The sequence below is a fragment of the Cyprinus carpio genome, chromosome B15 (assembly GCF_018340385.1).
Source record: "Cyprinus carpio isolate SPL01 chromosome B15, ASM1834038v1, whole genome shotgun sequence".
NCBI classification, from domain to species: domain Eukaryota; kingdom Metazoa; phylum Chordata; class Actinopteri; order Cypriniformes; family Cyprinidae; genus Cyprinus; species Cyprinus carpio.
In genome coordinates, this window is record NC_056611.1 from 23487303 (window position 1) to 23514821 (window position 27519).

General features: G+C 35.0%; 1 pseudogene; it reads right to left on the reverse strand.

Moving 5' to 3' along the window:
* Positions 1–23650, reverse strand: part of LOC109054423 — a 92894-nt pseudogene extending 69244 nt beyond the window's left edge.
* Between the last annotated feature and the right edge of the window lie 3869 nt (positions 23651–27519).

The following is a 27519-nucleotide window of genomic DNA, read 5'->3' on the forward strand; positions in this document are numbered from 1 at the left end:
AACTGTTCACTGAAAGGTTCTTTTATAAAAATCATTGCAAAAACCCATTTTTAACACCTTTATTTTTAAGAGTGGTTCTTTGGGGAGCCCAAATATCTCTTCTATGGCATTTCTGCAAAAGCTCCTTTTTGGAAATTTTATTTTTAAGAGTGTACAGTGCTTTTTTGGTGTTTTTGTTGCCTTTACCATCAATTTCACAAAACATCCTTTTATAGTGGAAAAGGTTCTTCGGATTATTAAAATGTTCTTCAAACTTAGCAAACCTTTTTTTTTTTTTAAACCCGTTCACTGAATGCTTCTTTAGGGAACCCAAAATGGTTATTGCTCATTTTTGGAACCTTTCATTTTAAGTGCTTTTTTGGTGTTTTTTGCTATTTTTGGACCTTGACATCTCACTTTACAGTCGTATGGTTAGTGGCCTTGATTTTTGGGTGAGCTGGTCCTTTAAAGTCATACACACAAGGTAGCAGACTTTCACGCTTTCTTTGTGAGCCTTAGATGTACTTTCTATGAAGTCGGCGTCAGACTTTTATCAGGCTCCTCTGATCCGATCGTGGCTTCAGCCAGCCTTCAAAGACCTCTTAGAGACTATGATTACTCGGACAGTCTTTAGTGTGAAAAAGCAAATGTAGCGCACACAAAAGGGTCAGCTATTTTAGGACACATTTTCTTGAAAGGCCACTCCCGAGAGCACGGAGAGACTTTTCAAACCCAGGTACCTCTTTTGAGCCATTGACAAATATCCAGTGCATCTGGGCACACTCGACTGCTCTCAGAAGCCCAAACGACAGAAGCTGCAACTTCACATCAAGGCTGCATCAGTCACCTCACGTCAAACTTGAAGGGCACGATTGGACACAAGCGACAAGCCGAAAAACACATTAGCATAATGTTTACATAAATGAATACGTAAACACAGTGGCAAGATAATCAGCATGGCACATTTAAATGCTGCAGCCAGCCGTACTTGTGCGCTCCCTTCCCTTCAGCGATAGGAGAAGAAAGACATGTCAAACACGTACCCCGGTCTGATTCTGACTCCTGATGTGGCGTGTTGACGTCTTATTTGAACAAGATAATGACATGGGATTAAGCGGCAGTGTACAATCTGACTTTTAGTCTATAGTGAGCGAAGCTAAACTACAGCTCCGGATCAGAAAGTATCAACGCTAATGCGATGTACAACAATGCATTATTCTGCTCCTTTTGTAGTCTAAATAAACACGACTCTGAGATTTTAATCACAACCCGTGTGCGTTCCATTCAAGAACTCAAAGGAGATGGAATTTCAACGTCTGGATCAAAGAAAAAACTAATTTAGACAATGGCGCGGGAAGGGGGGTGCTGCGGGGGCTGCAGCCCCCCTCGTCATAGCATCAGCCCCCCCTGGTGGGGGGCTGTGGATTAACCTAATATTGTACTTAAAAACGTGAAAAAAAAAAAAAAAAAAAAAAAACAGACATAACAATGTGTTTAATGTGGGATTAAGATATAGTGTATAAGATATAAACTAATGATTAATTATTTTAATATTTCTGTGTCGCTGCAAAGACGATGCGGACTCGCCATGAACGCCAGAGAGAAATGCACATTTCATATGGATTAGGCCTACATATTCAGAGAGTAGCCTATTTCTTTTCGTTTTGAATATTGTCGTTTAAAAGTAGACATTTTTAAGCTTTCTATAATAGATAGCCTATATTTCTCAAAAACTGTCTGTGAGGCACAAGCTGAGTTTCTGCGCCCTCCAGTTCACGTGCAATACAAGTGATATGCCGGCACCGTATTACATTGTCTGCTAATATATTTGCTTGTTTATTAAATACAGGCAATGGGTTGATAAAAATATTGATCAAAATTAAGATACAATTTATACAAAACGAAAATCTTTTAAACAGAGTCTTTCTACAAAACAAAACTGAATAAAGTGGTCAAAATCAAGTCTTACCCACTCCATGTCTCATAGGCTATTGCGCATGATGTATCATATATTTCTCATGCTGCATGCTCACTTTCATAATAAACATTGATTAAATAAATAAAAAAATTACATTAGCCTATAATATTTAAACAAATATGAAACCAAATATGTTTTCTTTAATGGCTACAACACATAGCCTAAACAGTACAGAGATTTTTTTTTTATTATTTTTTTATTTATTTATTTTTATTAAACATCAAAGTACAAGTACATCAAGTAGGCTACAATTTTTGTGTATAAAACAGTAACAATCACGCCAGGGGAGAAGACTAGTAGAGAAATTTCATGTCGTCAGTCACAACATAATGACGTCACATATTTTCCAACCCAGCCCTCAGCCCCCCCCGCATGAAACAGCTTCCAGCGCGCCTGAATTTAGACCGGTGGTTGAGTCATAGCTACAAAGTTATGCATAAACGAAAAAGCACAAGGCGCTTCAACAACAATTTGTATGCTTTCGGCCTTGATTGGTCAGATCTGTGATTCGCAAACGTGCACACTGGAGACTTCTTTTGCTAGATGTTATATTCAGATGTAATTAAGGCACAAGCAGTGTCTCATATTTCACATTCTGCAATCTCAAGCAATCTCCTTCCTCTGTAAAGCTTGTTGCACATTGCTTAATGTATGAAAGGTTGCAATTACAAGGAAATAATTGGATTTCTAATTATATTTACAAAGAAAACACTGACACCTTTTTATAAACAGTGCGTCTGTGGTTCTCAATTCGCAGCGGTGCTTTCAGTGGGTTTCAGTTGTGAAATCAAGCACGACGCAAAGTTTTTAGTGACAAGCAATTTGTTGTCTACACATACTACATGTGTAACTGCAGCGGCCTCGACAAACAAGGCCAATTATAAGTTGTGATTTTTGGACCAATGAGATTCACAGTGGGCAGGGCACAATTAATTACAATTTGTGTATGTATGTAACAATTATACACAACAATTCTACAATTTTAAATAATACATAACAATTATATGCAAACACTTATTTTAGAATAACTTATAATATTATAGTTCTTGTTAAGGTTTTAAATGTTTTTATTTTTATACAGTATATAGTTTTTTATATTTATATAGTTTTATATATTTTCATTTTTATATTTTCTGTTTTCATTTTCATTTTAGTTAAAAGGTTTAGTAATTTTTTTGCATATATTAGTCATTTTTATAATCTTTTTAGTTTTTATTCATTTCATTTTTTTATTTCAGTTTTAGTTATTTAATTACAGTATATACAGTACAACAAGAGAAACTAAAATGAGAAATGCTGCCTTGACAACTAATTTTAATACAATTTTACTTTATATGGATTTAGCTTTAGTTAACTGTAATATAACTGGTTAAAAGTATTTAATAAAATATTTAAATGAAGCTATTCTTCACTATTTTTTATGACCATTAGGTTTAAGCAGATGTATTTATTTATTTTTTTATCCTTTTTTCTAAACTTTTTTTTTTTTTTTTTTTTTTTTTGATGATCATATTTTGCTGTATTATATTTTACTTTTATTTTATTCATTTAAAATTGTACATCACTTTGGGGAATTTTTTGGGGGGGAATAATTTGAAACTAATTTTAATTTGTTTTTTATAAAATTATTATATTTTAACTGAATTAAATATATCTACTAAAAAAAAAATCTAATTTAATAATTAAATAATAATAATTATGATTATTATTTTGTGTGTTTAAATTATTTTCTTAATTTCTTCCGGTCTTATAATATACAAGAAGCACACATGCACCATTGTACATGAATGCAGACATACAGACTACCACAATAGTTCCTCTACACAGGCAATGAGAATGTTCCACACAAAGCAGATTATTTCATTTGGTGCCATGCAGCAACATATGCTACCATCCAGTCCAAATTGAGCCTTGGCATACAGTAACCAATTTCATCTCCACTAAACTTGATTGTTGGAGCCTGCTAATATACAGGCAGCACAGTTATTACAGTATGAGATAAAAGCTCACAGCAAGATGGTAAAGAGAAGAGGGAGGAAGGCCTGGGATTCGGTGTCAAAAGCTTCTCAGCCCGAGAAGGATGAAGGCAAGTCGGCGCTCCACATGGCGTCACGTGGTGTTAAGACACGCAAATTGTATATATGGAGGCAGAAAGGGAAAATGCAACAAGCAATCATTGCAGTAAATTGCCTCGGCCATTCTTTCTATTCAGATGCAGTTTTGTCAAGCAGAGCAGAACTGGAGAGGGAGCATTTACCGCATGCAGCTGTGAGAGTAGAAGATTTGAACATTTGCTCATGGGCCAAATTGGCAAGATATACATTTTGCGCGACACACAGGAACTATCCAAGAACATTTTTTATAAGCCACCTCTTGTATAACAAAAAGTACTTGTGATTTACCAGAGCTTCAATGGCCATGACCAGCTCAACACACAATGCTTAGAAATGTGTAAAGAGGAATGTGTTATTCTAATCTTAAAATCTTGATTATATAGCTACTCACAAAATAAATAATTCCTTGAACATGAAAAATTATTACACAAATATCGGAATATTAATATTAATCTGAGGTGGAATTATTTTATAACCATACCCGTATATTATTAAAGCATCTACTAAGAAAAAAAATAGTACACAACATACCAGGGTTAACTTAAACGTAAAAATAATAATAATAATAATAATAATAATAATAATAATAATAATACTTTAAATGACATAAAATGTATAAAACCTATTTCTCATTTTCATTTATTTAATTTGAAACACTAAAACAATTACAACTAAAATAAATATTTATTTATTTATTAAAATAGTGTAATTTTAATGACAAAAACATTTAAAATATTTAAAAAATTCAAAATATTAATATAAACTATAATATTATATTATTGATACTAAAATAACACTTACTTTTATAAACTGTATATCTAATTATAATATTAATATAATCTCAAAATCGTTCTATTTAACAAAATAATTTGTGCATTTGCAGATAAAAAAATAAAAATAAAAAAAATACTGCAAAAATCTAGGGAGAAAAATGGATGCTATTTTTAACTCATATACTTTTCAAGGCTATCTATGGTAGTTTGATTGAAAAGTGATCATGATAAATTTGTGTTGTGGTGTAGATTTGTTTAGGCTAATATAATGTTAACAGTAAAGCAGTTTAAATGTGCTTTTCTTGATTTTGCTTTTTTGTATTTGTACCTTTATGCAAAGATGCTCATGCTTTGATAAAGGATTATACTTATTCATTTAATATGGCACCTTTGGCAGGTAATTGTACCGGTGCATGAAAACTGTTGCAAATGGCAAAGCTGAGGATATGGTAATTGGTATAATGACTCATGGGTTTCATTACACAGTTTAGATGAAATACCTTAGTATAATTATATTGTAAATGCATCCATAAAATGAATACAAAACAGTTGCAACTGGCCTTTAAGTTTCAAACTGTACCTGGTAACTCCAAACCAGAAACCCATCTCCTCCAATCACACGCCAACAAAACAAATCTGTAAAAATAAAACTGAAAGGAACATCTGTAAAGAAACACACAAACACATGTACTTAAGAAGGTCTAGGACATTACAGTGGCTCCTCTTGATTTATTTTATTTTTTTATCTTTTTTACCTTCACAGTCCATTGAAGCACTCCCTTTGAATAAGTTCAAGTTTTGAAAGGGAACCTTAGGAACACTTCAAAGTGAAGCCCAGGGAGTGTTTCTATAGCGCATGGAAAGAGCTTTCTTGGGTTCACGGCCATTATGCCACGCTTTAGCCTCCTCCAGTACTCTCTATCTCTCTCTCAAAGCCAATAGCGCTTGCATTTCAAGTCAGGTTGCAATCTCTTCAAATTACCAACCACACTGGAACAAATAATAGTGATTTACTTAATTAAAAACTAAACATTTTCCCATCTAAATAAACAAAAGAAATTGAAAGCGCTGGCTCCTTGAGGCATCTCCCTCGGTCCATTAGTTGCAGTCCAATGGGCTTTGATAGGAATTAACTCACACTCAATTATACTCCGGGCCCGCAAACAGTCCCAGACGCCAAACCATGAATGTGCCGACTGCAATCTCATTGAATGGATGGAGGGCTTTCGGTGGGAGCGTACGCACGCTGTATTTAGACATTCTTTAAACATATCCCTTCATTTTCTCTGTCTTTTTTTTTTTCATCACACAGGCCCAGAGAGGTTTTCAGCCTTTCATCAGTACTGGAGCACAAGCTCTCAGCATTCCTATGAAAACTCTGTTATTTTGCATGGGGGCACTTCAACGTTTAATACTTTGGGAACAGCATTTTTACATATTCTTGAGTACTGTTAATAGGTCTTTCATAGGTACATTTTTGTTAGATTGAATTGTGTCATCTCAAGCTCAACTGATTATTTAAATTTATGTCTGAATATATTTATGCCTTCAGGAAGGTAGCTTAGTTTTGCAGTTTAATTTAACATTTCAATGCTCAAGGTTGTAAAAAAATACTATACTTATAAAGAGCATTCATGATTATCCGTCTTTCAAGAAGTGAAATGTCATCCTGGCACCTTTATGGAATATTTCATTAAATATGTTTAATAGGACACTGTTACCTAAAATTGAAATATATACACAGTCATTGAAAAGTTTTATGAATATGCTTATTCAGCAAGGATATATATTAAATTAATGAAAAGTGATTTATAATACTGGAAAATATTTACATTTAAAATAAATTCTGTTCTTTTGCACTTTCAAAATTCATGGTTTCCATAAAAATATTAAACTTCTGTTTCTGTATCAAATCAGGAAAAATTTTAAATATAAACAAAAGGCTTCTAAAGGATCTTAAATAAATTAGGTTTTAAAATTTGAGGCTTGAGAAATATGAAATTTGTACTAGTTTCAGTTGAGCATCATGGGCAACAGTGAATATTAGGAAATATATAATAATAAATAGCATAATATTTTGATTTCTAAAGCATCATGTGTCATTACAGACTGGGGTAATGGTTACTAAAAATTCAGCCTTGCATCACAGAAATAAATTATATTAAAACAGAAAACAGATATTTTAAATTTTAAATATTACTGTTTTACTGTATTCTTGTTCAAATAAATGCAGTCTTGGTGAGCATAAGAAACTTCTTTCAAAAACATAAAAAAAAGAAAAAGAAAAAATCCTACTGATCCCAAACTTTTGAAGGGTTGTATATAGGGGTGGGTGATATGACCAAAATCTTATATCACGATATAAGCAATTTTATTTCACAGTAATGATATATATATCACGATATACTTACTTTTGCTTTAAATCAGGTCAAAGGTCAAAAATTTTTATATCATAAAAATTCTACAGTTTTGTTTCCAACGTCAATATCACAAAAAAACGAAAACTAACTTAAAATCAAAAAGTAAGGAGTAAACAGTCAGCGATTAAATAAATAACAAAACACAATACCTATTAAAGTTACAAAAGTAATTTAGTCAAGAGTGGTGAGAGACAATCTCTCTTTTGTTGTTTGATTAAAATTAATGACATACAACAGTAATATTAGACTGCTGTCACTCTAAGAGCTGCCTGGATCTAATATACTGTTACACGTGTTTTCTTTCTCAGCTGTTTGCTTTCACTTAAGACCTACTGTTTAAGAGGATACTTGCAAAGATGGCCATTTTGACACATAAAAGTGCGTGAATTTAACAATCCAAAGAGTATAAATCAGCAAAAAAACCTCAGTTCAATTCTGCCGTGCTCTATGAGCACCGTCTTTATTTGCTTGCACCTCTCTGAAAGCACTCAGAAACAGCGTGTGCACAGCGAAATAAGTTTTCTTTCACTGCTTATTGCATTTTAGTGGCTTAAAATCACTTGTTTTTAAATCGTAATGCTTAAAAATGCATGCAAATGAAAAGTTTTCATGACCACGTAGCACAGCAATGTCACGTGAGTGTGTAACCACGATAGAGATGATAGTCCAAAATCTCTACCAGTTGACAAATTTCTACTGATTGATTGTGTCTTAATATCACCCGCCCCTAGTTGTATAGACAGAATGAAGAGAAAACTGTAGCATACCTACTAACAAGGTTATTTTTAGACAACATGTATGAGGGACACCTGTTTTGTAAAATGACCCAAATGTTACTATGGGCTACCGGTTAACATACTGTAACTACATCTATTTCACTTTATTTCTTTATTGTACACTGAATGACCTTTGACCTCCTATGCTGTGGTACAAACATCATATTTAACTGGAGTTTTTGGTGGATATGACCACAGCTAGCTAATGCAAACCTGAATATCAGATTCATACTAAGAACAAGACACTGCAAGTATATCCATGAACAACTTAAGGTAACTTTAGTGGTGTTAAGACTGTGTAAAACCCAGACTAAATTAATGCCATTTCATAGGCACTTCTGTCCCATTTTGCAGTGTAAATTTGGGATTATTCCATTGCTTATACAGTATATTCAAATAGCTACTCGTTCTCTCATTAACTAGCTACTTGTCAGACTCTCTGCAGCCTCTGCTTCATATACACAACGTGATCTCTGAACAAAAACTTTTGTTCCAAAGAAAACTATGCGAGTATGATTATGACTACTTTACTTGGGCTCATGCCCCTATAAAAAGACACCAACGATGTGCCTCGTTTTTCTCCTTCTCATTCTAATGTTCCCCGAGTGCAGTGTGGACTAATCAAAAGAGAAACTCACAGTTTTTGTTCTGACTTCACTGCTGTCCTAGTCACTGCTGGTTGAGAAAATTAACTTCTCCCTTCTTTTCTTTTTGACACAAACCTTATTTTGGTACGTCGGAGCTCTGTCAGGGAGATGTGAAGAGGGTTCGAAGTTATGTCTGGAGTCTGGAGCTCTTCTGAATGACTCAGCGGTCCCTGTCCAGGTCTTTAATGAGATGTTCTTCAGGCCTGTCTAACCTTCCTTCTCCACCATCCCCAAAGACAAACAAGTACCTTAATAATTGCAGGGAAAACATCAGCATGGAACGGGAAAGGGAAATTAATTCATTAATTTTCTCAATTTGTCTTGTCAAGTTATGCTACTGCAACAGTAGCGTTCATTTACCTGAACAGACAAGGAAAGGTAAAACACAGAGTGTGGCTTTGATTTTAAATTTATGGAGATACTTTTCAGGTATGACTATGAAAAGTACTAGGAAATAATTGGACTAAATCTAACATACTACTATTGAACTCACTAATATAAATACATACATTGAAAATAGAAATCTTTTGTAACAATATACACTACTGTTAAAAAGTTTTTTTTTTTTTTTTTTTTTTAAATGAAATGAATATTTTTATTCAATACTTTTACGTAAAAAGTGATAGTAAAGACTCATCAACACAAGCCTTTACTATCACTTTTTTATCAATTTAATAAAAGTAAAAGTATTGAATAAAAGTATTCAGAATCCTGACAAAAGTATCACAGGTTCCAAAATATTAAGCAATACAACTGTTTTCAATATTGATAATATATCAACATATTAAAATGATTTCTAAAGGATCATGTAACACTGAAGACTTGAGTGATGGCTGATGAAAATTCAGGAATCACAGGGATAAATTATTTTTCAAAATATATTCACATAGAAACAGTTCTTTTAAATGGCAGTAATATTTCAAAATAAAAATTATTTTACTGTATTTCTGATCAAATTTATATATATTTTAAGATTTTGGGATTTATGCATTTTGGGTATTATAATATTAATTCTATTTAGAATGTAGATAGCATCAAAGATAAAACAAATTAACTGAAAGAAACAAACAAAACTTTTATAGTGACTTTCAGTACTTTTTATTTTTTTATTCCTATATATTAATGTAATATTGACATTGAAATGTCTCTTAGAATAAGAATTATCGTCTTCCTTGGTATATTGAACAGCACAGTAATCTGTGCACATACAGTCTGCTACATCGGCATGTCAGTATGATTCCTGCACGCTGTCAAGGATGCTATTCCGCTCAGTGACAACTGATGCTTGTGCTGCAGTTTGTTTACATCTCATATATGTCCTTGTCAGTCTCCTTGTGTCTTCAGAAGTGTGAAAGTTGAAAGATATGAAATTCGATTCCCTGTAGGTATGAACTCAGTATGGTTTCTGGCTGGGCAAGAGAGGCATCACAGGCATTGACCCTCTCAGGTACATTTTAATGTTTTTTTCTCTCTCTCTCATTACATCATCAAACAACCCAACACTCAAGCCTGGACATACTGAATGCAAAAACAGCATGAAATTTCCAAATGTGCAGAAAATGAGATCGGCTCTCTGCTCTCTGACTGGGACATGCAGATGTTTTTGCAAATCCAAGTACCTGTTTCACAACTAGCATCTCCTGGGTTGTCAGAACTCAGTTATACATTCAGAGCTTTGTAGTAGCACATGAATTAAATATGTATATAAGCATAAGAGGCTTCTTTCAAACACATTTAGAAATCTTACATTGAACAGTAGCGTATACACTGTGTGTACTGTATATATACACTACTGTTAAGTATGAGATTGGTAAGATTTTAAATGTGTTTGAAAGAAGTCTCTTATGCTTACCAATTTTTTTTATTAAAAATACAGTACAAACTGTAATATTGTAAAATATTATTAGAATTCAAAACATCTGTCTTCTATTTTAATACATTCTAAAATATAAATTATTCCTGTGATGTAAAGCTACATTTTCAGCATAATTTCTCCAGTCTCCAGTGTCACATGATTCTTCAGAAATGATTTTAATATGTCGATTTGCTCCTCAAGAAATATTTCTTATTACTATCAGTGATGAAAACAGTTGCTTCATATTTTTGTGGAAACCATTATACATTCTTAAGGGACTTTTGATTAATACAGAGTTCATATCAATGTTTATTTAAAATCTTGAAAGCTTTTGTAACATTATAAATGTCTTTACTGCCATTTTTTAAATCAATTTAATGCATCCTTGCTGAATAACATTATTAATTTCCATAAAATAAATAAATAAATAAAAAGAAATCACACTGACCTCAAATTTTGAACAGTAACATCAAAACCAACTATATTTGTGAATAACTGATGCAAAGACATTTTTATCTTAATTTCGAACTTTAGATTAATTCAGATAATTTAAGATAGATTATTAAAATAAATTAAGATACATTTTTATTTTTATATAAAAGTAATGTTTAAAAATGTCACCAGTTTAAGGGATTTATTTTTATTTTTTTAATTATACTTATTTGATATATTTTAAAGTAAAAAAAAAAAAAAAAAACATTTTTATTGAACATCTAAAATGTCATCTGGGTTTATATTTTATTTAATGCAGTGATCATCTGTTTAATATGAAAATCACATCTTCAAATGCTGGTGAACACTATGTAACGAACACAAAAATACTAATAAAGAAAGTCATCAACAGATTGCAGTATGATTGCTGGTAAAAGCATGGATTTTAAGGCCACTAATGGATTTCACCCACTTTTAGCTTCCCGAGGTGGCAGCGCTGTTAAAATGTTCTTTGTTTTGACTCTTTGTCGTACCATTTCAACTTAGTATCTCAGCTTCCACACAAAAATACTTCTCCGTCTCTCCCTCATCCTTCCCCTTGACACAGACGTCAACTTAAAACTGACAAGGGAGAGAGAGAGAGAGAGCGAGAGAGAGAAAGAGAGAACAGCCTTCTTTCAAGCCTCTATCTCCTCACGCTTACTAGTCTTCTTAAAGCCAAAGGAGAGATGGGAGAAAAAGAGGAAAAGTATATAAAGCCGAGCAGAAATAAAAAGCCAGGGTGTCTTTGACTGTGATAAAACACTTGCATGTGAGAGAATGCAGCTTACCTGTTGAGCCTCACCGCTCGCCTTTGTCTCGCCTCATCTGGAGGTTCTTCTCTGAAGACGTTCACCAGTTCTGGTGAGGAAATGCCAGTGGGGCTCCCCTACACACGCTCCCCTCGTCCTGACGCTTTCTTAACAGCCTGACAGCAATGGAAGAGTGAAACAAGGGAAGATGAGTGAATAGAAATGAGATGAGGTGATACACAAACTGCTGACTGCAAAAATGCAGAGGAACCCTTGTAACGGTGCACTCCATCTCACGCTTGGCCTCTGCCCCTTCATCTCATCATATTCAGCCATTAGTGAGCATTTAATGAGCTTTAACGGTGTTACAGAAGGGTGCGACACATAGGACACGGCCTTTCTAATGGACTACATCTAGAACAACACACAGCCGTTTTCCTTTCTAGTTGGTTTCTTGTTCTTTTTCGCTCTGTTTGTATGTTGAGGGACCTCTGTACCCTTGTCGACACCGAAGTGAACGCAGCAGTCTCTACAGCCACCATTTCTGTAACATTTATGCTCATGCATAATAAATACGGCACAGACTATTCACTTTATTTTATATACTGAACACTCCTTAGGGGCCGCCTTGGCTCTCTCACTGCGCACAGCAACAGATTTTACACAGAATTCATTTTCAACAACTGAATATTTGATTGTGTGCTTAAAACCATTTTGTTTTAAGACATGGATTGACTTTCTGGTGTCACCACCAAGAAAAACCAGTTGGAATTTTGAGTGATTCTAGACAATAGGTAAAGATTTTTCTTCTTTAGAAATGTCTACGCCTATAAAAATACAGGACAAGGTCTACAGCTATGGTTCATCTCATCTTACTCTGGAGAATTTCACTTTTGCAGGTTTTCTAAGACATTGCTTTATGAGACAGTGGAATTTTTAAAATGTGTGTACGTATAATTATCCATCATATTGGTTATATATTTCATACTAAGAACTATAAGGCCACACTTTATTTTAAGAGAGCAAATAATGCTAGGCATTTTCTTCAAAAATAAATGAATAATATAAATAAATAAAACAAATTATAAACACACACACACACACACACACACACAAAAACAACAAACACAAAAACACACACACACACATCCATCCATTAAATGAATCAATGTTCAAATAAATAAATAAATGTTTTAACCAAACTAATAGTAAAAAATTTAGCTTCCACAAAAATATGAAACTACCCAGCTGTTTTGTAACATAGATTATATCATTAGAAATTATCAGAAATGTTTCTTGAGCCCCAAATTAGGATATTATAATGATTTCTGAAAAATCATGTGACACTTGAGACTGGAGTAATGATGCTGAAAATTCAGCTTTATATCACAGAAATAAATAAAATAGAAAACACTCATTTTTAATTGTGTATTTTTTAAACAATATTACATTTTTTTTTCCTGTATATTGATCAAATAAATGCAGCCTTGGTGAGACTAAGAGACTTCTTTAAAATATATATATATATATATATATTACCAACCCCATACTAATCAATACACAGCTAGTGTGTCTCTGTATATTATATGATATTATATTATAGACATAAGGGATAAAAAGGTCTTCTATTTGTGCTGTGAAATTTCAAAAACTGAGAAAGTAATTGAATAGAGGGTGCTCTTTTGATCTTATGCTTTTTTGGATCAATAAAGCCAAGTTTCCTTTACAAGAGAAGGTCATCATTATTCTACATCAATTTGTTCAGTGTTCAAATTTACTGAATACTCACAACAACATAAAAAAGTCATTTATTCTCAAGATAAACTCTCTGAATTAATAATAATAATATTAAAAAAAACACTGTCTTTCATAAAAGACATACATTAAATGCTACAAGGTCTCACATAAAAGTGTTTTCAACGTATCAGGGCGACTGAGAAGTACATTGAATCTGAATGTGCAAACAGCAAGAAGTGAAGCTCAGCCACGAGAGGAGACAGATCATAGATTTTGGCTGAACTGGATGGAGTGCTCTTACAGCTGTATGTGCCTTTATCAAGGTCGTGGCCTTCAACACACACACACACAAAACTACATGCTCACATACAACAGACACACACAGCGAGGCGTGCTTCATAAGTGGAAGGAGGCATGGGGTAGGTGCTTCATAGAGAGCTGGAGAGAGAGATGTGAACAGCTGGGGCCTGTTGCTCAGTCATTATGTTGAGTGGCCCCCAGGCACAGGTTAATTTGAACCCACACACTCACATACATACACACACACACACACACAAATGCAAGCACATGCATTGCACAACAGCAAAAACAAAGCCTTACTAATCAAGGAGACATGTAAGCATGCATGGTCACAAACTACTATAATTAAAAAATAAAAAAGTTGCCTGCATATTTACCCCCAAATCCAAAGAAAGAATTGTATAGTGAGCTACAGAGAAAAAAGGCAAACAGGCAGAACACACACACAAATTCAGAAAATAGAGGGATGGCAGGCAGGTGGAGGTAAAAAGTGAATGAGAGATGGATGGGGCAAGGCTAACCAGAGGAAGGAGAAGAAAAAAAATAAAGTACCAGGAGACACAGATGCTGCAAAGTTAGTTCACAGAATGTGAAGATCACGTATTTTCGTGCACACACACGCACACAAATACACATGAACACACAACCAAACCCTGTCAGGAGAGATACAGTGAAGGAAAAATGGGCAAGGAAAGCAATATCCTCAGCAATAAAAGTATAAGTGTAAGAGGGGCTCTGTAAGTAAAATTGTATGAGAGATTGTGGTGTACAGTATAAAACAAAAACACGCTCATGTAATACAAATGTGCTCATTGAAAATTTATAGTGACCTACTGGGTAACCTTTCTAAGTCTTCTGAGCATCAAAACACTGAATTCAGTTGCCAGCCTTACTCACTGCAATGACAACAGAGGAAAAATGCCTTCATTATGTATTTCTAAGACAAAACAGTCCGAATTTACAGGTAATATTGTTTTGTAAAATAATCTCCTCAATAATAACAATAAAAATAATTAATAAATGGTTAAATAAAATGTGCAATATTAAATAATATAATAGATCTAACAGTAAAAATATATAAAGTGTGTATACAAACACATAAAAACACACACACACAATATATATATTTTTAATACAACTATTATATATAATTATATACTGTGTGTGTGTATTTATATATTTATATATATATATATATATATATATATATATATATATATATATATATATATATATATATAATTTATATAAATTGTATTGAACTGTTTATTTCTTAATATATATATATATATTAGTTGTATTTTCTGAATATTATTACTACACACAATATTAAACGTAAAAAAAAATAAACTGTTACAAATATGTAAATTATATACATTGGTCTAATAATTTTTTTATTAATCATTATATAATATTTTTTAGACATTTTTAATACTGTGTGATGTTCCTGTCTGTCCTGCGTTACCCCTGTTTGGATCAATAAAGACTGTTACTCGTTACACTCAATCGTCTCTGTGTTCCTTGCCTCAGGAGCATCCTGACAGAACACTATACCAAATATGATGGCGAATTGGGCTGAGGACCAGTTGTGCTGCCTGCGACTGCCTCTGGAAAGGTATATGGAGGAATTCGTCAAGCTTTTCCATCTGGTGAGCTGGCCCGACACCTCACTATGTGCCTGTTTTCAGTTGGGACTGGATGAGGGACTATTTTGGACTATTTGTTGTAGTTCTCCCCTTTGTGACTTCTCTTTGGTTGAGTTAATCAGTCTCATCCTTGTTTTAAACTGCTCTAACTTTGAAGTAGAAGAAGTTAGAGAAGATAAAAGCCGTTCTCATCCAGCCCCTTCTGAGAGCCACTGGGCCTCGCCAGCTCACCCCATGCCGAGATCCTTCACATACCTGGCCATTGGCCCCGTCCACCCATATCCTCCTGTGTTTCCCTGAGCCTGTAAGTGGGTTTCCAACAGCGTTGAAATCTGCCTCCCTTCCTCCGTTTCCAGCTCCCAGCACCATTCCGGTCATCAGTCTAGAACCAGCGGCCGCTCCACTGTCAGGCCCGCCAGCCGCTCCACTATCAAGCCTGCCGGCCAATTCACTCCCAAGCTCTTTGATGACAGCAACTATCTCTTTCACTTCAGCCTAAAAGAGGAGAATAAAGAAAATACAGTAGACTCTAGCCCCTGACCAGAGTCGAGAGATAACTCTAGCCCCTGACCAGAGTCGTGAGATGGCTCTAGCCCCTGACCAGAATCTAGTGATGGTTCTAGCCCCTGACCAGAATCGAGAGAAGGCTCCTGTTCCCACATCAAGCCCAGAGAGGGCTCCTGTCCCCACGTCCACTCCAGATTGGCTATATGTCTCCAGCTCTAGTGGGCGGGCTGAGTGCCGAGGCCACGGCCCCCTGAACTGCCTGTTATGCCATGGGCCCCTGAGCTGATATCGCCCTGGGGGCCTCCCATCACGAGCAAGCCTGTCCCTAGAGGCTTCCAGAGCATACACCACCCTCCCCTCCGGAACTTAAGTGGCGCGAGGACGCGCCTTCCGGGAGGGGGAGGTCAAGTTAGACTTGTGCTCCTGTTTGGTTGTGTTTTTCTCCCCATGTGCTCCCCGTGACCCAGTTTCTCCATCTCATTTTGATTAGTCAGTTGGTTCAACTAGTTCTGTATTTAAAGTGTTGTCTGTTTCTTTGTCCGGTGTCGTCTATATTATATGCTTCATGAGTGTTCCTGTCTGCCCTGTGTTACACCTGTTTGATCTCTGCGCTCCTCACCTCCTCAGGAGCATCATGAAATAAATAAATAAATATATATATATATATATATATATATATATTTTTTTTAATGCACTTTTGACTCTGTTGGAAAAATGCATAGAGACAAATATAAAGAGACGCACACACATAAACTGTTGAATTAAATGTGTATAAAATATTATTAAAAAAAAAAAAAATATATATATATATATATATATATATAAAATATAAACTTATACTAATAGTATTAAGAACAACAACAATAATTATTTTATTTATTATATATATTTATATATATTTATATTATTATTATTATTTTTTTTTTTTTTTTTGATGACAGCCCTGGTTGGCAGTCTCTCTTTTCTTGCATTCACTCTTTTCTTTACTGCCAACATACAGCAAGCAGCCTATATTTGGATTTGTTTATAGACTATTTCTAGTAAATAACTAGTAATTTCTTCCATGAATCCATCTTTGTGTACACATTAATGTGGAAGAGTTCCTTTTGCACAGATACACACTACAAAACACATCAGCACACACACACACCATCTATTCCCTTTTTAAAGCACAGTGAGAAGGAGACAGGAAGTTTAATTACGGAACGCAAACAGTAGCTACAGGTTACACAGATAAAAGATGGGGAAAAAGGTTTTATAGACACTAATAACCAAATTCATCAGAGAGAATTTAACTCTCCCAGCAGCTCACTTTAAACAGAGCTGTATTTAATGAAAAAGGACCCCACTGACCCATATGCACCTCCGAAGGCCCAAGCTCAAGATCGGATTCCATTAGAGCGCTCTGAGCCTAGGAATTACAACCTAACCCGGTAGCCTTCATGATCTGCATCCTACAGACCCGTTGTAAGCTTGAGGCTGTTAACGGCAGAGCACCGTGCAAATACCGTACAACAGAAGTGTGATTAGTGCCAGATCCAACTGGCATGACTTCTACAATGCATTACTTCTGGATACAACTGTGCCAAGGTGGCATTATGTGTTTTTTTTTCTTTTCTTTTAGATTTAACAAAACTTGATGCAAGTTTCACGGCAACTCTGTCTCACTACATAGGCAGCTACTTTCTAGTGTTACAAACAATTTCTATTTCAAATAAATGCTGCTCTTTTGACATTTATATTCATCAAAGAATCCTGAAAAAAAAAAATGGTTTCTACAAAAAAACACACTGTTTTCAACATTGCCAATAATCAAAATGTTTCTTGAGCAGCAAATCAGCATATTAGAATGATTTCTGAAGGGTCATGTGACACTGCAGACTAAAGTAATATGGCTGCTGAAAAACCAGTTGTTTTAAATTTTTCATAATATTTCAAAATATTACTGTTTTACTGGATCATATAAATACAGGCTTGGTGACTTCTTTCAAAAACATTACAAAATCTTACCAACCCCAAGAATATTAACAGTAGTGCATTCCGAGATCTGCCTTTTTAAATGAAGGATACTTGTGATGCTGTCTGCTTTTGGTCAAAAGAAGGTATCTTACTAGGTAGCATCATTAGGGCCTTTCGCACCGCAGGAATCTTTTCATAGTACAAGAACTAATTGTGGAACTACCCACTTTTTGGCGTTTTCGCACCACCAGAACTGGGTGCGATTTTTGTAATGGACTGCCTTTTTTCGAGAACCAAATTAGCTCCTACTCCGGAGCAGGGTCTATCCAGCACAACTGGTACTACGCGTGACGTAAGTAGGCATTGATTGGCCAAACGTGTACGAAAACGCCCTCACCCACCATGATTTAAAATGCAGTAAAAACAAACTGTAAACATTGTGTCAACTTATGTCGCAAGTATGGAGAACTGCGATAGATGGACGGACGCTGAAGTGCAACCACTTGTAGCAAATGTCGACCGGCTTACGTCACTTTCTATTACACACTGTCAGTGCGAATGCAACCCTTTAAATGGTACTGGGAAATAGTTTGTGCAAAATCGTCCCAGTACTTTGTTGATTTTACTGTACATTTAGTTCTGGAACTAAAGCGGTGCGAAAGGCCCTATTGTGCTGTCTACTGCCCTTCTGAAACACACCTAAGCTGTTTTTGGAACTAAGATCTTATGTATGGCTTCACTTCTGTGTTCCTAAAAATGGCACATACTTGGTACTTGCAGAAAGAATTAGGCAACTTATGAATTACCGTCTGATTACATTTGATTCAGTGACCTCTTTTAGATTATGTGATTTGCAAGAAAAAAACGGGCAGGTTTTTGTTAAAACATTATCTCTCTTTCCCTCAAGGGAGAGTTTAGCCCACTTCCGTGGTGAAGATTTACGTCGACTTGAATGTAGGTTAGTTCATTACATGCTGATATATATATATTTTTTATTTAATCTTTCAGGGTTTTTGTGTGTGCACGTGTGTGATTTTCTTTGTTTGATTTAATGTAATGAACAAAACATACATAAAAAAAAAATCCAGGAAATGAATTAGCATCACTCAATTTACAGCAAAAGCATAAATCCATAAATCCATCCCCACTAAAACAATTAATCTGAAATGTCCACAAGTCATTGAGGGGTTTAATATCCAAACTGACCGCATTTACTTTCCTGATATGCATTCCTGGTTTTATTGTGAAAGATTTATTTTTTGAAGAATAAAGTTTGTGTTTATAATCTTTTATCAAAATGCAAAAATCTACTTTCCCTATGAAATGATTTTGATTGTTCAGCTGACATCCCCAATCAATCTTATTTGTCAGACAAATAATTACCATAGAGACCACTTTTCATGTTTAAGTTCATTTTGCCTCTTTAACACTATCATTCAAAAGTTTGAGAGTTGTGAAGATTTTTATGTCTCATGCTCACCAAGGCTGCATTTATTTGATCAAAATGGCTCATGGATCAAACCATGATATATATTTTGTAACATCCAACTTAGTGGCCCCAAACTTTTCAACAGTGGTATATGTCACAGTTGTTTACATTTTTGGAAAATGTACATTACATATATAAATTGTAATAAAGGTATATAAACTGCAAATAATCACAAAGCTAAAATCAATGCTATATGAAGTTCATTCAAGGTTCCAGCTATTAAAATACATAACTTTACTGCCATTTGCGGTGCATCCTCAATGCTTTGTATTTTCTTCTTATACCCATGAATTATCAAGTACAAACGCAGTTTTAGTATGACTGTATTGCACTTGATGAGAGTTTTGTACTGTGATAAGTACAGCCTTGACCTGAAGACGTCTTGAGCTCTGGTCCGTCTGCGGCTGAGTGCTTAGCTAATGCACTGCTTGAAAGCAAGAACCCAGCGGTCCTCGCAAGCTCTCCAGCATAACCAAAACAACCAATGGGGCTCTGCGACTCTGACTTCTTAAGGGATATGCAGAGTGTCACAGAGGGTCAGCGTAAAAGAGGAAATGACTCAGTTGTTGTGCATTAACTTGAAAGAACCGAGTATATGCCACTAATGCTGACACATCTTGCACTTACTAGGCCAAATCTGCTTTAAAAGAGCAGCCGCACACACATAAGTGCACTCAAAAAACAGGCACAACATCAAAACACACCAATCTGCCTATTTCTGATGACAGAAATCGCCTTCATCAACAAGCGAGCGTCTGGCCTCTGCGGTCTGGCTGGGACACAAGTCTGCCGTAATCTCACAAGTTTTGGACAGATTGCTGAGATCTTCATGCTGAGGAACGTTACATCGGCATTTAAGGTCATACGGGGGGACAGGCGGCATTTCTAATCCCTTAGTAGTTGGTGACCCACAAGAGACTGCTTTGAGCAGGTGGAAAAAATGATTAATTTTGGTTAAAAGGGATTTGGACCCCGGATCTGGTTGGTTTTTGCTCCCGTACACTTGCACACAAACACACTCTGCCAGTGATACGGGCGGTCAGACACAGTGTTGAGTGGAAACCAGCTGTGGTAGCCAGATTGAAGAGACACTAATCCTCAAATCGGCTCGGTTTTAACTCAAAACCACAAACAAGCTTCTGAATATGAGCTATTTAATACAGTGATATTCTGACAGCTGACAAGGGGTCAGTTAAGAGACATAGCAACCATGTTTATGCCACTTTTAACAGTATCTGACTGGAATAATGACAGACTATATACTGTAGATTTCTCAGTGGAAATAAAAAGATTAATTTCAATAATTGCAATTAGAAAATAAGAATGCATTGCTTTTTCTCACCACCCATCGATTTAGGCTGTTGTTCTTCCAAAATTGCAGTGTTATGCTTGGCTTCCTGGTTTTTTCATGTCCCAATGCTCCGCTGTCTGTGTCACAGAGAAAGCAGAGGTTTTTGATTAAATTAGTCAGGAAATCAATCAAATAAAAATGTCAGATAATCAGGTATTACAACATAAAAACAAAAATGCTTTCATTTATTCGTGACTTCCAAAAATAATCAGATTATATAACACGCTTGATAATACAATCCCGAATAAACGCTACAATGTTTGAAATAGATTTTTAATTAAAATTTAATGAGTCTTAAAGATTAAGGCTCATTTACCAAAGCAAACATTTGTGAGTGTGAGACGCATTTAAATAAGTCCACATACTGGAAATGCCTCACACTTTATGTGAACTTAATGACATTTCACTTGGTGAACTGGACTTAACATTTTAAATTCTGTATCCGATTCCAAGAAATCCATATACAGTATGGCATGAAAGACGTGCTGTCAATGTTCCTGCACTAATTACTTCATGTCTAATGACGACAAAAGAGAGGTACATTACTCATTAGCTGTGTAATTTCTGAGTCTATAAAACAGATAAAATATGAAAGTACATTTACATCTAGATATAATCTGAAAAATTTAAATGTGGCCTGCTTATTCAGAGTAATAATGAGTAATTGTACAATATGCTAGAGATCAAATATAAAAGCTAATTTATATATAGAAATAAAACCCAACATACGGTCTATGTAATTATTCACTCATCAAATATAACCAAATATGAAAGTTAATGTACATTTGTAATTTATATTGATCAAACATAAGCAAGTTTACATAGCATCTACACATATGTCATGATTATGAAGCAAATTAAATATGGTCTGGATTTGTAAATAATAATAATAATAATAATAAAGAAAGTGAAAAAGTGAAAGTGACGTGACACTGCCAAGTATGGTGACCCATCCAAAGTGCACACACACAGCAGTGAACACACACACACCATGAACACACACCCGGAGCAGTGGGCAGCTATTTATGCTGCGGCGCATGGGGAGCAGTTGGGGGTTCGGTGCCTTGCTCAAGGGCACCTCAGTCGTGGTATTGTCGTGCAGAGACTCGAACCCACAACCTTTGGGTTAGGAGTCAAACTCTCTAACCATTAGGCCTCGACTTCCCCTAACTAATAATAATTAGTTATAATTAGTTACTATCTAATTAATAATTAGTTAGTAACTAATTCCCCCAACTTCCCCTAATTAATAATAACCATTAATTGATATTTATATGATTATATGGCAGAATGTAAAGCTAAAAGTCATTTTTTTTTTAAATGTAAATGTAAATAAATAAAAAAAATGACATGGTTTGCATATGGAAGTATTCACAATTACAATCACTAACTACAGTAAACTATTTATGTGACTATATAATATGAGATTTATAATAAAATAAATAATTATAAATGATGACAACATGACCTGTGTTTGTAATAACTGACAATAATAATCAGTATTTATGCAGTTAAAATATAAAAGTTTATTTATACAGCATCTATACATAAATATAAATATAAAGACCATATAAATGATCTGGATATGTAATAATTAATGATAATAACCATTAACCATAATTTCTGTGACTATGGTAGAGATATAATTTAACAACTAATTTATATATCGAGCTATAATCAAATAAAAACTGAGTTTGCATATGCATTTATAATAACATCACTAATTTTATATTAAAAATATATAATTTAGAATAATATGCTTATTTATATCTAGACATAAACAAATGCAAATTGACATATGGTGTGTGTATTTAATGACTCACAATAATCAGTAATAATTATGCAGTTTATGCAACTATTTGATGGAGATAATAAATAATATAAAAGTTAATTTCTACCGAGATGTAAACAAATAAAAATTGGCATGTGGTCTGCTAAGGTAATTATTCAGAATAATAATCAGCAATTATGTAAAATAATGATGCCACCGCCATGAGTACAGGTGCAGTGTGTGTGTGTGTGTGTGTGTGTGTGTGTGTGTGTGTGTGTGTGTGTGTGTGTGTGTGTGTGTGTGTGTGTGTGTGTGTGTGTGTGTGTGTGTGTGTGAGGAAGTTGTCAGAAAGACAGAGGGAGGGAGACAGCGAGAATGTGTGAGTGGTAAAATATTATCAGGTCAGTGTGAAGAGGGAGAGGGGTCAGATAATAAGACTCAATCGCGCTGAGTGAAACGTACTGGGAGAGAAAATGCTGACGTGTTTCCTCCACTTCATCCAATTCTGGGCGCGCCAGCCCTCTCGGTCTCTCCCTCACTTTCTTTTTTATGCAGCGGTGTGGGTTCCACGGCCCACAAACTTTAGCACTTTACTGTCCATCCACGTGCCCATCTATCACAATGAAGGGCTGACGAAGAGACAGGAGGGTGAATGAGTGGAGGAGAGCGAGGGAGGGGAGGAATAAAACGAGGGATGGGGCCCATATTGAAATGTGAGGTCAGAGAAGATGAGCATCGTGGCCAACCTTGTGTGTCCCGTTCTCTTATTTACCGCTCCACCACCATAAGGTTATTACTGATGCTATCTTTCTCTCTCTCTCTTTCTTTCAAACACTCACACACACAACAAGACAAAATCAAACAAACACCACACATGTAATCTTTTAAGAACACAGTTAGCAAATACACTTTTGAATAATACTAAACTCCACCAAACAGTGCAGCTAAACACGCTTGATTAGACTTATTAATTTTCATGTGCATGTCCTTGTACAGACAAACACACATTAATACCTTTAGGGCTAAATTAGTGATGTCAAAGATGGTTACATACGACACTAATGATCTCAGAAACCTGTTGATATTAGTAGATTTAATGGAAGAGTTCACTGGACGAAAGTTCTGTCATCATTTACTCACCCTCATGTTGTTCCAATCCTGAATGACTTACTTTCTTCCAACGAACGTAACCGGTGATGCTCAGGAGGATCTGCATGTTGCAAATCAACACAAATGGCTACTAAGGGCTGTTGAACCTCAAAACGGACAAAAATAGAAAACCTAATGCAACTGTTTTCAACATTGATAATAATAAATGTTTCTTGATCAACAAATTAGCATATTAGAATAATTTCTGAAGGATAAAGACCGGACTAATGACACTAATAACCCATCTTTACATCTCAAGAATAAATTACATTTTAAAACAGCTATTTCGAAAAGTAATAATATCTCACAATATTACAGTTTTTACTGTATTTTTGATCAAATAAATCAAGTGAGTGTATGGGACTTTATTAAAAAAACAATCATAAATCTTACTAATGCCAAAATTTTGAACGGTACTGTAAGCTTAATTTATATTTCAGGTCTCACAAATATAGCAATACATAATTTATTTAATATAAAATACAATATTATATACATTTGGGCCTTGTGAATATTGCATAAGTGCGCACACTGACTGCACACACTGAAAAAAAAAAATGCTTTTCTTACTTAGATTTTTTTGTCTTGTTTCCAGCCAATATATCTAAAAATTAAGAAAAAAAAAAAAGGATTTTCTAGAAAGGTAAAAATTCTTATTTTTCAGAAAAAAAAAGTAAAAATTAAGTGAGGTTTTGCTTAGAACAAGAGAAAGGTAAAAATTTTCACACAGAAAACATGATTATTTTGCTTACCCCATTGGCAGATTATTTTGCTGGTTAATTTTGAAAAAAAAAACAAGAGCACTCTTTCCCTTCACAAAAAAAAATTAAGTGAGGTTTTGCTTAGAACAAGCAAAATAATCATATTTGACAGTGATGGACACGGCAATGAAGTAGAGCTGTCTCATTGAAGGAGAACACACACAACACGGCAATGAAGTAGAGCTGTCTCATTGAAGGAGAACACACACACACACACACGCATTTGTGGGCACGGTACAATGAGCGCTGCAAACAGGTCTGAGTATCGCTAACAAAACGAGTCAGATTAGAGGGGTAAACTCGGTTAAATCCTCCAAAAGAGGGAAATGGCAGCGGCAGAAATAACCCAGAACAGATCGGCATGGAGCCTCTAACAAAAAAACGATTAAGCTGTAAAACAGTCCTTTAATAGCTTAAGCCATGTGCTCCATTATCTCCCTTCCTCCACCCACATGCACTGTCTCATAGCTGCTCCTGCCCACGCATAAACACGCTCGTACAGTCACGTAACACAACAGATGGGGTTCGGGGTGTGTTTTAGGTGAAGCCTACCTTCTTCTGCTTTGTGAAAGGCATTTTAATTAATGGCTGAGGTCAAAAACTAGGCTAATCCTGCGACAAAGCACCTTAGTTTTAAAGTGGCATAGTTTAAGTTTTAATTGATGGCATTCCATATCTGACCGTTGAACAAACTCTCTCCCCACTTCAGGCTTTCAGGATTCGCAGAACTGATTCGAGTGTGAAATTCTCAACAGTTTTCTAGTGTTAATCTCGGCAAGTTGGTTCTCATTTTAACCGAAGCATATTTAAATTATCTGAGGCTGCTTTGATTCCAGACGACCGCACAATGAGATCTTACTTCGCTATGCTTTTCAGCTACCTTTTCATCTTCATGTGCAAGGTTTTTTTAAGTGGAACTTTGTCTGATTAAAATCATTTTTCACTTCTTCAAACCTCTAACTTCTGAACTTGTGATGCAGGAAAATGTGATTATATGAAACTTGCATAAATAGCTGAAGGCATGATGGTGCATGAGATAAATAGTAATGTGTAGTCGAAGGCTAATTGCTGAGCGCCCGCATTTGCATGTAATTTCTATCACGACCGTGATAATGTGTTGACAAGTGTACAAGGCCTTGATTGTTGATAGATGGAGAAAAAAAAAAAAAAAAAAACTTTTGTTGTATAAGGTGAGACATCAGTCAGAGCTTTGTTTGCTGCTATTAATAAAGCCTACTAGATCATGTTCTGTTACAACTAAATTTGCTTCATCTATTAAAACAATTCTAAATATAACGCGTCAAATGCAACATGAAAATACATTTCGTTAACATGTTTAAAAGTGAAAGTAAACATGAATATTATTATTCACCTAAAAATAAAAATTCTAAAAAAATAAATAAATAAAAATAAAATTAAAAAGTCATTTACTCACCCTCATGAAATTCCAACCTGTGAAGAAAAAAAAAAAAAAAAAAAGATGGAATATCTTATCTTGAGTGAATTGTGATTGTATGGTAATTCAGTGAAAATAAAATAAAATAAAATAAAATAAAATAAAATAAAATAAAATAAAATAAAATAAAATAAAATAAAATATTTGCTCTGCTTCTAAAATAACTGCACTTTTGGGGTGACATCAACCTCTTTTTTAAAACTAAGGTGCAAAATACCTGGAGAGAGATGTCTTTTAGCATTTCCATATCTGAAAACTAGCCCAACATTTGAACCCATGCATCCGGCAACCTGTCCTATACAGGCAACTTTTTACCATCCAATCAAATCCATTGAGACATGAAAAAAAAAAATAATAATAAATAACTGTGCCATTAGTTTTTACAAAATAAAACTGAGAGATGATTACTGAAATGTTCTTTAAAAATAAATAAAAATAATAATTTTATTTATGAGATGGAGCGGACATATGATGGTGTCTGAGAAAATTTATGCACAATTATTTAAAATCAGAGAAAAAAATATCATAAAAATAAAATGAAAGCTGACAGAAGTAAAAATAGGAAAGCTGTGAATGCTCAATAAACAAGTATATTTTTAGATATAACTGTTCTTCTATCAGGACATATTACAGATGTTTATATATATATATATATATATATATATATATATATATATATATATATATATATATATATAATATATATATATATATATATATACATATACATATACATATATACACTCACCTAAAGGATTATTAGGAACACCTGTTCAATTTCTCATTAATGCAATTATCTAATCAACCAATCACATGGCAGTTGCTTCACTGCATTTAGGGGTGTGGTCCTGGTCAAGACAATCTCCTGAACTCCAAACTGAATGTCAGAATGGGAAAGAAAGGTGGATTTAAGCAATTTTGAGTGTGGCATGGTTGTTGGTGCCAGACGGGCCGGGTCTGAGTATTTCACAATCTGCTCAGTTACTGGGATTTTCACACACAACCATTTCTAGGGTTTACAAAGAATGGTGTGAAAAGGGAAAAAAACATCCAGTATGTCGGCAGTCCTGAGGGCGAAAATGCCTTGTTGATGCTAGAGGTCAGAGGAGAATGGGCCAACTGATTCAAGCTGATAGAAGAGCAACTTTGACTGAAAGAACCACTCGTTACAACCGAGGTATGCAGCAAAGCATTTGTGAAGCCACAACACGCACAACCTTGAGGCGGATGGGCTACAGCAGCAGAAGACCCCACCAGGTACCACTCATCTCCACTACAAATAGGAAAAAGAGGCTACAATTTGCACGAGCTCACCAAAATTGGACAGTTGAAGACTGGGAAAAATGTTGCCTGGTCTGATGAGTCTCGATTTCTGTTGAGACATTCAGATGGTAGAGTCAGAATTTGGCGTAAACAGAATGAGAACATGGATCCATCATGCCTTGTTACCACTGTGCAGGCTGCTGCTGGTGGTGTAATGGTGTGGGGGATGTTTTCTTGGCACACTTTAGGCCCCTTAGTGCCAATTGGGTATCGTTTAAATGCCACGGCCTACCTGAGCATTGTTTCTGACCTTGTCCATCCCTTTATGACCACCATGTACCCATCCTCTGATGGCTACTTCCAGC